The sequence below is a fragment of the Dipodomys merriami genome, unplaced genomic scaffold, assembly GCF_024711535.1.
Source record: "Dipodomys merriami isolate MVZ:Mamm:240054 unplaced genomic scaffold, mDipMer1.0.p SCAF_13, whole genome shotgun sequence".
Taxonomy (NCBI): Eukaryota; Metazoa; Chordata; class Mammalia; order Rodentia; family Heteromyidae; genus Dipodomys; species Dipodomys merriami.
Window position 1 is genome coordinate 8,889,402 of NW_027202604.1, and position 16,213 is coordinate 8,905,614.

Below are 16,213 nucleotides of genomic sequence, written 5' to 3' on the forward strand. Positions count from 1 at the left end.
AGTTACACATCTTAAAATCCATTATAGTGCAATGTTTGATTGGCACATAGAAAGCAGATTTTTCTCCAAATCCCATCTCCCTGCCCTTAAACTAAGACCTTACAGGATCACTACTGAATGAAACCATGAACTTGGTCTCATCAATAACTTCCTTTCAAAAGAAAAAGAAAAGCACGAAATTTCGGTTTCAATAAACTATTTTTTTTTTTTGCGTCTTGGGACTTTTCAATGAGTTCCTTGCTGTACTGCCTCCCTGGCCCCCCCAGTACCCCATAATCACATTTTAAGAAATTGTACCCTTATCCATTCCATATGGCCAGCACGATCCAGGCCAAGCTTTCACTGTGACCTTTTAAAGAGACAAAGAAGCAAAGTACTATCTAGAAACAGAAACACGGCAGTTTTACTGAGTGAAATTAGCAAAACCGACCTGAAACTCACCACTTCAAAACTTGACAGCATATAAATAACAAACACAAAGGAGATTTCCTTTGCAGCCCGGGTTCTTGAAGTGAAGTTCAAGACTGATGTGTTCTATGTCCTTTTTTTTTTCTTTTAATTTAAAAAAACAAAACAAAACAAAACAAAACAAAAAACCCAGCAGCAGACCTGAAGGCGACTTCCCCTGAAATTGTATTATTTTCTCCCTTCCCTTACCCCCGCCCCCCCTAAGCGGGGGAAGGGCAGAAATAAATGTCTGGAAGAGTAGCCATGGGAAGGGGGGGGGGGGTTATATTAAAAAAAAAATCACAAATCGAAAAGCTACATAGATGGTTTGTAAAATGTCTAACCTCAGAGAACGGGGTTTCCGACGGGGAGGAGGGGGGAGTGGGAAGAAGGGAGGAGGGAGAAGATAAAATTGATCTGACAAGTGATTCGTTGGGGGAGAGAAATCGTAAAAAAACAAAGCAGAACCCGTTTCGGAGCACAGTGTGGTGTGGGGCTGGGGAGGCGAGGTGATGCCTGAGGAATCTCTCCAAAAAAAAAAAAAAAAAGGAGAAAGGGGAAGAGGAGGGGGGGCGGACAGGATCACCGCGGCCCAGGTCTCCAGAAAGGGGGTGGGGGGCCCCGAGGTTCCGCGCTCTCCTCCCTCGCCCCCTCCCTTCCGCTCGCCTCGGTTCCGGGGTTCGGGTGCGAGGACGCCAAGTCTACTTGTGGCTGTCACTTGTGATCGGATTCTCCAAGAGCCCCCCGAGATCGCGGCGGCGGCGGCGGCGGCGGCGGGCGGGCGCGGGGGGGGCGGGGAGCAGGCCACCTCGCCGGAGCGTCCCCCGTCCCCACCCCCTCCCCGGACAGCCCGACCCAACCTTAAACTTTTGTGTTGGTTTTTTTCCCTCTCTCTCTTTCCCCCACAGCCTCGCGCCCCTTCCCCGCGAGGGGCGGGGGGGGCATCTACCGGGGGGCAGCGAGGGCGGGGGGCCGAGGGGCGCCACCAGAGCCCCGCACGGGCACTAAGATGCCACTTTGGATTCCGCCCTCGCCGACCGCAGCCCGGAGGACCCTCTCCCTGCCCATGGACGCGGGGCTGGGAGCGTCTGGGGAGCCCCGGCGAAGAAGGGGACCGGGGGGGGGGAAGGGAGGGTGGGGGGGAGGACGGCAAGGGAGGGGGGAGGAGGAACGGGAGAGGGGGACCCAGGAGGTGGGGAGGGGGGGAGAGGGAGAGCACGAGCGCCAGGCACCCCAGCCGACTCCACCACCACCGCGGCCGCCGCCACCGACTCCCCGCCCCCTCCCCCAAAAAGTCGGCCGAGCCCTCCCCGAGCCGAGTCCGAGGTAAACAACGGAGCGCCACCACAATGGCACGGGGGACCCGGGCCCGGGGAGGGGTGCGGGCGCCCCCCGAGCGCCCACGAAACTGATCAGGAGTTTCTGGCACGGCAGGCGAGCGAGGGGGGCGGGAGGCGTCCTCGGGAGTCGCCCTGGCTTGAAGGCTGGGTCACCCCCGGGCAGGCTAGCCCGAGGGCGGCCGTGGCCGTGGCGGTGGCGAGGCCGGTGGTGGCTGGGTGGCACTGGGAGAGGTGTGCGCGCGTGTTTGTGTGTGCGTGCGTGTGAGCGCGAGTCCCCGGACGGGGCTGCTCCTCTCTCGCTCCCTCACTCTCTCTCTCTCTCCACGGCCGCGCTCGCTCGCTCGCTCTCCCCCTCGCCGCCGTCTCTGCCCCCATTAAATCACGAGTTGACTCATCCCGGCCGCTGTCGCCGCCGCCGCCGCCGCCGGGCCCCGCTCGGCTCTGCGCGTCCGCCCGGGCTGCCGCCCTCCTCGCCGCCGCTGCTCCCGCTGCCGCCGCCGCCGCCGCCGCTGTGGCTGCCTCTTCTTCCTCCGCCTCATTTTAATACAGAATCACCCCGCTCGCAGCCCCAGCCCCGCGCGCGCAGCCTCCGCCCGCCTGCCTGCCCGGCCGCCCGCCGCCGCCGCCCGGAGCCTTCCCCAGCGGGGCCGGCAGCTCTGCCGCGTCCGGGGCGCGGGGCGCGGGAGCGAGCGGGAAAGTGGCGGCGGCGGCGGCGGCGGCGGGGGAGGGGAGGGGAGGGGGTGCGCGGCGGAGGAGGAAGGCGGCGGGGGGGGGGGGGGGGGGTACAGGGTGCGCGGGGCGGGCGGGAAGGGTTGGGGATTAAAACCCGGGCTGGAGGGCCGGGATCGGGGAGGGGCGGGGGGCGAACGCCGGGGAGACGAGAGTAAGTAGTGAATGAGTGCGGCGGGGAGCGCGGCTTCCGGCCCCGGGCGCGCAAGAATTTGTAATGAGCTTGATTAGAGTGAGGCGGCCCGACATTTATTACACACAATACCCAGAATAACAGGGCGCAGCGCGGGGTGCGCGCCGGCCGCCGCCGGGCGCGCCGGGGAGAGCGCGGGGGGCGGAGGCGCGGGGGCTTCCCTGGCAGCGGCCGCCGGGCGGGCGGGCGGGGAGGGACGGAGGGAGGGAGGGAGGGAGGGCAGCGCGCCGCGCGCGGGCGGGCGGGCGGGCGGCGAGGGCAGGTGTGCGGGTGGGAGCTGGGCGGGAGGAGGGGCAGGGCTGGCAAGGAGAGGGGGGGCGGGGAAATGAAAGTGCGGGGGAAGAGGGGGCGAGGGCCAAGGGGGAAAACTAACCAGCCACCCACAAGCCACAAAAGCCACAGAAGGGAATACTCCGGGAGCCAGGCCGGGGGGCACCCGAGGGGAGGGCGCGGTGGGGACGGGGGGGGGGGGACGGCCAAGGGGCGCCTGGGCGCGGTGGGGGGGGGGGCGGGGAGAGGTGGGGCGGACCGGGCCCGGGTGTGCTGGTGACTTCAGGAAGTGGCCATAGGGAACCGGGTGCGGGTGGAGCCCTCCCGGGGAGCACGGGGGAGGGGGGGGAGCGTGGAAACCTTCGCCGGGCAGTCAAGGCGGGGAGCCTAGAAAGGATCTCGCAAATACCTCGTCCCCCTCCTTCTCCCCCCACCCCAGGAAAGGTGGTCCCTGAACTACGGAGTCAACATTGCCAGAGACAGTGACTGTAAGTCAGAGCCGTGGGACACTTGGAAGGAAGAACTAGGCGGCCTGTCGTGGTCAAGTGGAACGAATTTGGGTCACTTGGAAAAGGCCTGACATACTATGGTAAAGGAAAAGATGTCATCCGTCTTAAAATTATTGGTGTCCGGCAAAAGACAGGACACAGGAGATAGGTAAATGCTTCTGTATCCAGCAGCAGTAAATACTTCTGCTGCAAAGTTCCCCTGTTAGATCAATGGTCATTATCGCCTGAGTGATCTTAGTTAGACAATCTATTAAATATAGTCCATATAAAAATAAAGGGCAGTACATCTCCTCGGAAATGGAAAATGCAGCGTTCATTACTTAGGCTTTACTACCATCATTTGAGCACCTTAAGGCAGCTAATCATAAACAACAATGTTATCAGCATTCTTGTTTAGAACACACTGGTAGGAAAAAGAAAAATTAGATAAACGTTTTGTTGCACATTTTAAAACGCAACAAGTTAGCACAAGTACTGAGATAAGAGAGAAATATGCAAATTGAGCTCTTTAAAGCTACCAATGCACGCTTCAGCACACTGTTTACACGAGAAATCTAAGAAAAGCAGAAGACGTGGTAGAAAAATCAAGTGATGGAAATTATGGGGTGGGGGATAATTGAGGAGAAATACAATGAGAACAAATCACTTTACTATCACCCAAGTTTCCCCCACAACCTAGAAAAGTTACAGTCGAGGAAAGAAAACTTGCATATTGGCAAAGTCTTGAGCAAAAGATGAAAGATGTGATCCACATAAAACACAGCATCCCAAACAGGAAAAGTAATTCAATGCAATCTTCACTCAACAGCCTACTTCATTTTAAAATATTTAAATATAGGAAGAGGCTACTTTAAAGAAATTTGAATAAGGAAATACAAAAATGTGGAAAGTTGGAACAATTTATGGGAGTTTGTACTGTGGATGGAGATTAAACTTACTTTAAAAGATCTTCGATAATAATGACAATGATATTTTTCAATATGATCGGTTAAAATTGAATTTCCAACATGGGTATTTCAGCAGTTGCTTCAATTGGCAATGCTTAACAAATTTCATTGAAAGCTGACTTGTTTTCATTAAGGACAATGTAGTGTGGTATCGTGCCGAACAAGTTTAAAAATAGAAACAAAATATTTTTAAAACAAAAATCAGGAAGTGGAGGTTTGGATCAAATGGTAGAGCCTCATCCTTGAGCAGAAAGAAAAGGCCAAGCAAGTGCCACAGGCCCCAAGTTCAAGCCCCGAGTGCTGGCACAAAAAATAAAATTTAATTTTAAAAATTATATTGGACTCCAAAAGAATGTCATATGTCATTTACCCATGCAACGTCACTTCAGATTGCATATCTAAAAAAAGAAAAAGTTTGAGCTAAGAGAAAAGAACACTTAAAAAAAGGTTACTGAAAATACCAGTCTTAAAGACATATTGGCATGAAATGCCGTCAATGTTTATACAGTCATTTTACACAAATAAATCAGACAAAATGCCCCTGATTGCCTAAGTCTACTAATGACATGATCAATGCTAATGTAACATAGGAATTAATAGTCTTTATGTCTTTTATCCAGAATCACAAACCTATTCATAAACATAAACCATAAAAGTGTGTAATAAGGACTACCTTGAAAAATGATAAGCGGAATGAGCATAAAGGCATCTAATAATGACTTTATTATAAATAGCAACAATACAGTACAATCATGACTCTATCAATCACATGTACACATTAATTTTTCCTAAAGCACATTCTTTATTCCAGAACTATATGATTATAAACGATGGAGATAAAATGGCACACTGTGGTTTATATCCTAGTAGTATGCTGTATCAGTGAACTTAGGTATTCATTATAGTCACTGAATCCTATCCAGTGTAAAGCTAGATCAAAATAAAGAAGAAAAAAAAAGTAATTGGGATCACCTTGTATATGTTAACATAATCTGTCATGGAAAGGTGAGGCAAAAATATCAACTGATTCTACTCAGATATATTTAACAAAGACACAAATACTTTTTAAAATTAAAACAAAATAAACTTTATAAATCTTGCTATCATAATAGAAAACTTGAAAGATCATGAAATATTACAACTTAAATGCATGAACTGTTTAACATGTGGACATACATTTCATCAGAATGCATCAATTTTGTCTCTCGTGAAGACATTTCATACTGAAAATATGAAGGGAGAAATAAAATATTGTAGAAGATATATACTATTTCAGAAAAACTTAATGAGAGGATTACTGCATGTTTCAAATGGCATCGTATTAAGATAAATATGCAGGCAGATATCTGAAAGCATTAAAACACATTCAGAGTTCTGAATGGCACATATATTTGTAATAAACAGAAAAAGATTTCGAATCTGAATGCATTTAGGATATAGCAACTCCGCAATGCTTACCACCATACTAAGGACATCTTTTTTTGATTCAAGTATAGTTGGCTATCTCTATACTTTTAAAGCAGCACGATTTATGTAACACATTGCTCTTTTTGTCACATCAACTCTTTGTTTTTTGGCTTTAGCTGCAGGTGGTGTTTTCTGTGTATGAGTTTCTGGGAATATGGTCTGTGTTGGCCATATATGGATGTCTATTCGAGCCATATGTTTTGCTGTCATGTGTCTTGCTTTGTCTGTCTGGGATGTCAGGACTAATTTCCACATCATTTCTTGAATGGACCAAACACCAATTTGTATGAGCAGGGAGGAAACACTGGGGCTACAGCCCAAACAACCTTGTCAAAACATACATTGGAGAGGAAATACGACATCCGGTAAACATTTGCACTCTCTTATCACATATTATCTATGACCGACATCGTCACAACTGCTCAGGTTCATAAGTCTGCAGTATGTGTGTGCATGTAGCTTCAACGGACAAATCTCTTTGGAGGTCATGGCATGACACCTGCGAAGTGTTTCACTGTGAAAGCTGTGGGTCTTTGCAGCCAACCTGAACCAGCCTTCAATTTGGTGTAACTTGAGAAGGCGGCCTCATGCTTTTCTCTTACTAAACTCTCACTAAAGCTTCATGATGTTCTGGCCCCCATTACATATTCACTACAGTATCTTGTATTTTGTCTTTTGGAAGCCATCACAGTCTTAATCAATTAAGAGTTTGGATAATTATTAGTTTACCAAATATCTTCCTTATTAGACTTCGAGCCCTATGAGTGCACACTGCACATTGTCTGCACGCTGCAACAATATCAGGAACTTAATGAAACATCTGTATAATACGTACATTATGAATAACTATGTAAGAGCAAAGGCTCAATATCATTGTCAACCAATTTTCACTACTAATTGCATTGCAATTCTTTCAGAGGTTGCAAAAGTGTAGAGGAACAGTGAAGAAGGTGGTTTTATCATTTAAATTTAAATTAATTAAAATCATCCAAAATGTATGCATTTGTTTCTCATCATCTTTTAAGTGCTCAATAGCTCCATGTGGCTAGTTGCTATCATAATAGAGAGTGTGATTAGGGAAAACTTCCTCAGTGTAAAAAGTTCTATTGGACAGCATTTACATAGCAAGCTCCTAGATGACTAAAGACCAGTCCAGTGCTGAATGGTTCCAGACATCCTGTCTGAATCAAGATCATTTCCCACTTTTGAATTAGCACATAGAGCTGAGAAGTTGCAAGAAGTTAGACTTGTGGACTGCTGAACACAAATTTAAGACAATTTCTAGGCATGCCTGTACCTGAAAGGATTTATTTCATATTACATTTGCAATAATATGCATTTTTCCCCAAATGCTCCTTTCCTTGAGCATTTAAAAAAATCTCATAGGTGTGTTGGGAATGTGACTTAGTGATAGAGTGCTTGCCTAGCATGCATGAAGCCCTGGGTTCGGTTCCTCAGGACATGCACAGAAAAAGCCCAAAATGACACTGTGGCTCAAATGGTAGAGTGCTAGCCTTGAGCAAAAGAAGCTTAGGGACAGTGTCTAAGCCCTGGTCAGGTTCAAGCTCCAGGACTGACACACACATAAAAAAATCTCATAGGTGAACTTAACCACAGTTATTCCCACCCATACCTCTGCCCTCATATTAAGCAAGCAAGCACAACTGCTCTTAGAAATGGTTCTTTTGAAGTTTCCATTGTAGGTACCAGCTCAAATAGAAGAGCATTCAAATGCCACACAAATACTTTAATACTGCAGGAAATAAAGACAAAAGATTGAAAATGTTGCAGGAGAGATAAAAGGGGAGTGATAATGAACTTTAAACCCAGGGCATAACAGTTTTTTGCTTTTGTTTCTCTTTCCCAAATGAGATGAATTTTGGTTATAAACAGACTGATAGGTATCAAAGTTGTTTCCTAATTACTTTACAGAACATGTAAATACTCAATGATAATTTGTGGTATGATCTTAATAGCAGAAAAAGCCAAGGCCCCGTTTATTCTTGTTTTGGGAGATCTGGGAAGGAACAGCCACATAGCTGCTTTCTAGAAACTGACAAAACTTAGGGACCTTTTCCTCAGAAACAGTACTTCTTTTATTGCCAAAAAGTGACCAAACAAAAAACTCTAAAGCTACCTTTCTTTCCATGGACGTTGGTTCGAATCATTTGTTTGACAAGGCACAATAGTAATAATTCCATCAAAACTAGTGCTTATATCTTATATTCAAGATTGGATTCTCCCCCCCAACCCCCAATACTGGAGTTTGAACTTAGGACCATGCCTCTCGTCTTTCTTGCTCTGGTTAGTTTTGCCAGAGTTTTTACAGGGGACAAGATGTGCTATGATCCTATGTATGCATGGGTACATAGCTTGGATAACAGGTATGCACCGCCGGGACGAATGTTTTCTATCAAGAGGAGATCTTTTTGCCTAGGCTGGCCTTGAACTGTCATCTTCCCAATCTCAGCCTTTGGAATAGCTTGCATTTCATAGGCCTTCAGGAGGGAGCCACTGCACTCAGCAGAAAAGATGTTTGCAACTGCCCACTGATTCCACCCATCTAGCAATTACTACCAAAATACTTGAGTGTCGGGATGCCTCATTTTGTTGCCTGGCTCTGGAAGGGGAATGCCCCTCCTGCTCTTCCTCATTTGGGGGTCTTGTTGCTGTTATCTCTTTGAACAAACAGCTTGCTTTTGCCCCTTTGTCCAATGCCTGCTCCTTTGTCGTGTACTTCCTTCAACCTTCTATCACAGTATAGGTCTTGCTTGCCATGTGAAATTTCTTATTTATTCATATGTCTATACCTCCAAATGCAAGGCTCTAAGCATTTTGAGGTTGGGTATGTAAAGATTGCTGGAGTCTCTTACTATGATTGCCACTACAGGGGACAAATTCCTGAACTGTTCTTATGAGCTTATAAGCGGGTGCTAAGAATACTGCTTAACAATCTTAGGAAGTGAAGCCAGGTGCTGAGATCATAGCAGGACTTCCAGACTGCACCCCACAGCCATCAAATCAGAATGGATAAGGGTCGGAGCTCAGCCTTCAGAGTTTTAAAGCTCCTGGCATGATTCAGAAATACAGACAACTTTAGTATCTACTGGAGAACAGGAAAATCAAATGTGCCTGTTTGGATACTCTAAGGTGAAATTTTTTCACTTAATCCTGGGGGCACATAGAAAAGATAAGTCTGTTCTAGGACCAAGCACTAAGTCAAAATTTATAAAATGTACATGCAGGAAGGTCACTTGTTTCAAACAAAGGTTTAAAAGGGGGAAGGTGGAGGAAGGCAAGCTATTAGATCATTGATTGGGTCAACAGAGGCTGTTTGGGGAACCATGATAAATTAGCATTTGGGCATTTGCTTGAGATTTACCAGGGTGCCAGAAATCCTGTGCAGGTATGTGATTTATCATCACAGACATAAGCAACTAACCACAAAATTACACATGGAAGTACAGTTCTAAAACCAGCCTATTATTTGCTGGAGCCAGAACCATCCGAATGAGTTTCCTTTAATTCTTCTTGCAACATAGTTAAATATGATTTCCCCCTCCAACAAAAATAAATGATTCAGTCTTGAGTGTGCTTCTCCATGAACAGCTGAAAACTGTTTAATTCATTTCTACAGTAACTCACTGCACTTGAGCAGGAGTAGTCACACCAATCATGCAGGCCCTGAAGCCAATTGCAAGGTACCCCAAACCCTGCTTGACTCTGAAACTCACAGGAAGCTCAAGTGATTTTATTTCCAATAGAGCCAATCAGAAACTCACCCCTAATATTAGCCAAAGCAAATCAATCAAATGTCCTTACGAGATGTACACATTATTGCTACTCTTCCCTATCTTGGTTCTAGGGAGAAAGAATTGGAAGTTACCAAGGCCTGAATCCTAGTCTAGGTCATTTTGTGGGAAAATCAGCTAAAGGCGATATCTGATACTATAGTACCATGTCCAATGGCACCAGACACTAAGCAAGGGACTGTCCGTTAAAAAGGAAAGCCAGCACTTGAGACGAGTACTTCACAACTGGGCAGTGATAAAATACCAACATAATGCTTGGAACTTGCTAAAGCAAAAGGGAAGTTTAATTCAAAAGAAAACACATTCTATCTGAGCAAACGGAAAGGATTTAGAAACAGACTGTGGTGATAGTTATGCCACAGTGTCAATGTCATTAATGTCACTGAACTGTATGTTTGACGATCACCAAAATGGAATATTTTGTTACATATCTTTTATTACAGTAAAAAAAAAAAACTTAAAATAGGCAGAATACTCTTTTGGCTAGCCTCAGATTGTGAGAAATATGTTACCATTAAAATATCATGCCAAAAAAAAATATATCATGCCAAGCTTCAGAAAAACAATGAACTACAACACACTCACTGAACCTCCACCCCACCTCAACTGTCCACTGCTAGGAGCCACTTTCCTTTCTATGCAAGGTATTTAATTTGTATGATGAATGTCTGACCCAAGGATAATTAACATAGATTGGTAATTAGACACCAGGATCTCACCCAAATTTGAGGGTCCTCCACTGCAGAAAGATGGTCCTCTTTTAAGGTTTTATTCAATACAATATCTTTGCAAAAGAGGAGAAGCACCCATAGGCAAAGCAGATAAGATGACAGGAAGTCCTAAAATGCTTTTGAGATGTAGCTCATGGGTAAAGATTAAGTCCACTCATGACTTAGAACACTTTCTCTGTTCAACAGTACATACAGGCACACTTACACTTATAAAAACTGCATAAATTTAGTCTCTATAATAAAGTATTTAAATATTTTAAAGCAAAGTATTTAAATATTTTAGATTCTGTGTTTTAAATAAAAGGAAAAATGTGAAGGCTTTCAAATTAATTTTGTCAGTAACTTTTAATGAGAGTAATAAGGATTATTTACTGCATATACAACCATAGAAATATCACCTTTTCTTATGATATTCTGTCTTATCTTCTGTATTACTTATCTTTTTCTACTGAATTTATATTAGCAACTTTTACATTCACAATGGAGTTTTAAATTAATTGCAAACTCATTTATAAATCATATTTTATTGAAATTTATTTCTATATGTATATTTCTGATATGCACAACTAGGGAATATTGATACACAGAGAAAATAATTTAAAAGTGTATGTCTTTAAGTGTGCAAGCATTAAGTAAAATATTTAAAAGACAGCTCCACAGTATAGCTAAAGCATACCTACGTTACCTATCTTATCACCTTTTTATTAGTGTGTTTATTGTGAAACTTAAGTCATAAATGACATGAACTATAAGTTCACATACAAATTTCCAACTCATAGAAAGAAAAAAGTGTAAAATAATGCTACAACATAAAAAAGAAGAAATAGCCTCAGGGCTATTTTTAATCAATTATTTTTATTTTGTAGAGACCTTTTCACGTATATTCATACACACACACACACACACACACACACACACACACACACACACACACACAAAACATGGGAAAGAAACAGCAGTATACTTATGAAAAATGTTGACAGGATCAGCCTGTCACTGTTTAGAGACTGCACTGCTTCAAAAATGGCCAGTACCCACTGTCTTCCTATTACTTCTACAACTGAAGAAGCACTACATATTGACGTTCTATTTAATGAAAATGAAACTTCTTATCTCTCCTTGGAGGTTCTCAGGCCCTCTAAAACAAGTTTTTAGTTCTCTTTGCACAAAGGGAATTTATCACTACAAATTTACAAAAGCTTCAAGCAAAATATAAGTGCATCTTTGAGACTGGCATCTGCCACACTAAGGATATAAAACCAAATCTTGTGGCATTCTTAATAGCTTAGAGAAATCCAACTGTTTGGCCAACATCCAAGTATTAAAATGTGTACATGTATGATACAATCAAATGAAACAAGTACACAGATACTTTCTGCATCTCCTACAAGGGAGTGTACCACAATTTAAAAGTAGGCTATCACTGTTTTCACCAGAAACCTTTAAAACCCACACTTAGAACAATACTTCAAAGGGGTGGGGGGAGGATAAATAATATAGTGGAAAAAGTAGTGGAGAAAAGGTTAAAAAAGGACCGAGGTTTGGGGGTCTTGCTTCCTACACTAGTATCTAGCTAAGAGACTCTATGTTCATTCAGCATGATCAGATTCCTTATCTACAGAATGCTGGGACAGAACCTAATAATCGGTAAGACATTTCTCTGCCTTTACATTTAATTGAAGAAGATTGCTTTAATGAGAAAGTAAAGTTACAAGGAAATTTCTCACATGCTACACTAGATGTTTATCTATATATAAGAGACAGGTGTCAAACAAACAAAAAAACCCACTAAAGCAAAGAGAAACTTTAACTCACCAGATTCCATCTGTTACATTTGAATTCATGCATAATTGATTATCCATGACTGGTAAGTTCTTTTCTCACTAGCCGACCACAGTTTTCTAAACATTATATATTAAATCACTACTAAAGTAGACTACATTCTAGAAACAGCAAGGCAGAGCTGAGAATATTTTAAATGAAAAATTACATGCCGGTTAATAATAATACAGCTGACCTATGTTTAAGGGAAAGAAATTTTAATCATGTGCATATTAAATATTAATAACCTATTCTGTTATTGTTATAATAAGGTTAAATAGGCTTCTCCATGCTCAAGGAAAGAGAGGGAGAAGGATAGAGTCACAATGGTGCAGAAAGAGAGAAAAGAGAGAGACAGACATAAGGAAAATGTGTCAACAATAAACAAGAGGAAATGAGAAAGAAGGAAAATATGAAGGTGGGAACTAATCTCTATGTGTCATTATGACTGCCAGAGCACTGGCAAAGAAGCAGCATCCTTTTATTTCAATTTTAATCATTTCTGAATTTTAATACCCAGCTCCTTTTGTAATTCTCCTGGCATTCCCCATATGCCTCCATCCCAGCCAAAACACCAGTGTAAATTAAATGGCAGGCGACCATACCACTGATGCAGCATCCCCAAAGAACCTACCAGGTGACCAAAAGCAAAAAAAGGTACGTGTACCTTAGATCCCTGAGGACCTCTAGCCAATTAACTGACTGAATGTCTGCTACTTTCTTTAATTTTGAAAAGGACAGTAGTTAGGTAAGCCTCAGATAGAGCACCATTAAAAATAAACAAATAAAGCAAGCCAGTGGTAATACAATAATCAGTGACCATCAGGGCCTGGAAAAATGAGTTTGCTCTCACTGGCACTAAGGAGCATCACATGATTATTTAATTACAGCTCTAATTTTTGTCTCGTGGATGGCAACATATCAACAATTAATAGGGCAAATAGAGGAGACTGTGTTTTTAAAGAGACAGAATGTGCACGATCATGTAATAGGTCACACAGCATCACACCAGCTACAGAGTACTTTCCTTTGTGTGACTTAATAGGAATGTGATGTAAATAGTTCCATGCATTTTAAAAAGAAAATAAATGTTAAAAGGAAGTGTCTTTTGTAGACCACTTTCAGAAAATAGAACTTCTCAGAATGTTTTAGATGCAGCTAACACAGTCCCATTGAAAGCCTAGTATTGGTTTTAGGAATGGAGCAAACTCTTCATATTAAGAAACACCCTGAATTTTATGACATTTTCTAAACAACAAACATAGCTACAGTAAATAGAAAGTTTGTTTAGGTAATAATCATAGCTGATATTTATCCAATAAAATCCTGAAAAAAAAATCACTATTGCAGGAAAGAACAGGTAGAAGTCAATTCACCATAGTATTTTTGATTCCGGAAGATCAGAAAGACCACTAATGGTGACCCAACTTCAGGGAAGTCAGGATGAGCTCTGTTGACTCTGGTATAGTTCATCTCCAGAACCAGACACCAAAGGACCAGGAATCTCAACAGAGATACTTACCCTCATCATGAAGGTCAGATGATGAGGACAAAACAACCTGGTGCTACTGTCAAAAAGGAAAAAAAAAAATGACAGAGCATACAGTTAAAGAAGAAAAGCCTCCAATTACCCAGAAAACTGAGGCATGTATATATTAAGTGCTCAGATAACCCTCGTAAAAAAAAAAAAAAAAAAAAAAAAAAAAAAAAAAAAAACAGGAAAATAGAGTGTAAAAAAGTTGGTTTTCCCAGCAAATTTTTCTCAGCACAAGCCATAGCCAATAGTTAATCTATTATTAATCTAGTCCTTTAATGATGGCTCACTGTACACAAGGTATAGACTGCTATTGGTCGTTTCTTCTCTTGAAGATAGCACAGATATGTAACTTACACTTAATCCTTTTTTGCAGTTCAGTACCTTGTAGGAATAAATTAACAGCAGCACCCACAGACTTGACAAGGTGAGATGCTAGTGTGTTTTAAAGTGCTGTATTAGAACTCACAAGCTCTACACATTCAAATTAATCAAAAGAATTAAAATACTTAACCCATTTGCCAGAATTATCTAAGCTTCAAACCCCCGTAGTTTGAGTCTGCCATTGTTTTGTAATGACAGAAGCCACTGTTAAAACCAACGTTTGAAATCGGCTAATGAAATAATCTTAGAAATGCCACTGCAATCAGGGTTATAGAAATTGTAGTAAGTATCATCTGACTAAAGAAACAATGGCTTAAAGTAATTCCATTATATATAGAAAGAGGTTATTATATCTATACATAGACATATAAAATGACTAAGTCAAGTTCTGTATGGTTTATGTTGGTCAAAGTCATCAAAAAATAAATAAAAAGAAAATGTGGGGAACAACATAGAAAACTAAAACTCCTGGGGGAAACAGTTTCTCCTACCACTAGCAAAAGCCATCAAGCCAATCCTAATTACAAAGAAAGAAAGAAAAAGAAAAAGAGACAATTTTATAACCCAGAGAAAAGTGTTTAAATGAAGTTACTTCAGTGAAAACCTTTCATGATTCTGGACCCAAAAAAAATCTGACTACATACATTCTAAAAGACTTTTTTTTAACTCTAGCAAGCAGCAGCTTGTATGTAAGAGTATACATCATTCTTTTTCTTTTTAAACATGATTGTTAATATACAGTTAACATGTCTCAGAAAAGGCTGTAATTAACTGTCTACTGCTCTAATAACACTAATAAGCATACAGTATTATTAAAATACAATGACTCCATACAAACTAAGGCTGTCATTTTTAAACTTTTAAGATAATGTGCTAAATTGTGCTTTAGTCCTCTTAAGCCACCCCAAAATGAGCCCACCTCTAAGAAAATGTTTAAAGCATAGTTATTAAAATAAGGGAGTTTCCTCCCACAGTCTGGAAACTGTCTACCATTAAACCAGGCATGTATCACTTTAGTTTGAAAAGTATAATGGGAAACAGACCATTTTTTAATCAATCCTGTAAATTCTTCTAAGGTTTAAAACCATAAGCATTTTGAGTTTCTACTTTATTCATTGATAAAATATTTCCTGGTGGGAAAGAGGGCTTGCTATATTCCAAGAATCACATCGCTCTGTGGTTAATCTCCAATAATTTCCAGTATCTGGCTCTCTGGAACAGAAAAGCTCAGTTGCATTCCACATCAAAACAGCTAATTACGAATATGCTATATTTAAGGCTACTTCCATTTTAAAAGATATCTGCATACAATAAGATCTACTGTACTTATTATTACAATAAAATATTTATAACATAAAGCTTCTTTTACCTTAAAAGTCCTCAGTATTACAAACATTAAAAAGCCAGATTATCCTTTACTGCTCTTAATAGCATATCAGAAACCATTGTGTAAGACCATAGTGGAATCTCTAGCAATCAACTCTACTACAATGCCTGGCTTCCAGGAAAATGTTGAAAGAATCCCCCATCACACCGGTCACTGACTATTTTTCTTTAAATATTTCAAGGAAATAAAGACTAGGAATTTTCCCCTAGGAGACTTTCATCATATTTCACACCCCCAAAAGCAATGACCACTGAAACTTTTCCTTGGTATCTGGTCTCAAATCATCTATAGCTAAAATAAAGCAATATCCCAACGCAGAGACCTCCCCGACACAGAATGCCTGCCTCTCACTGTGGCTGTAGTTCCATATGGAACTGACTACAGGAACTTTCTGACACTTACCCTCTAAATAGGAGAGAGGAGAAGCAGTTCTCCCAATCTAGCCCTAGAGGAAAGGTGGGGGGAAAAAGGTCTTTGATGAGGTGTCTGTCAGTGATGAAGTTCTCACCAGCAAGGCACTGCTAGCAAGGCAGAAGCATCCCCAACTGAGGTGGTTACCAGTTGCCTGTGAAGCAGCTGGACCATTTCTGCAGTTCTGAGGGGTGCGTCACAAATCAGGTCATAGCTCTCGGTAGAGTCCAC

At 42.4% G+C, this 16,213-nt stretch overlaps 1 protein-coding gene across 8 annotated transcripts in view; it reads right to left on the bottom strand.

The window, feature by feature from the left end:
- The window catches only part of Satb1 (SATB homeobox 1), a 102,599-nt gene that overhangs the window by 79,463 nt on the left and 6,923 nt on the right, over nucleotides 1-16,213 (bottom strand). For 2 of the 8 annotated variants that reach the window (XM_070018672.1, XM_070018666.1), the window contains exon 1: nucleotides 442-992. The exons of 2 other annotated variants lie outside the window; for them this stretch is intronic. The gene's annotated coding sequence lies outside the window, so the exon portion shown is untranslated. Of the gene's footprint in view, nucleotides 1-430; nucleotides 994-15,973; nucleotides 16,074-16,213 lie in introns of those variants that run through there. 4 more of the 8 variants (XM_070018671.1, XM_070018667.1, XM_070018674.1 and 1 more) reach the window with 4 other exon arrangements.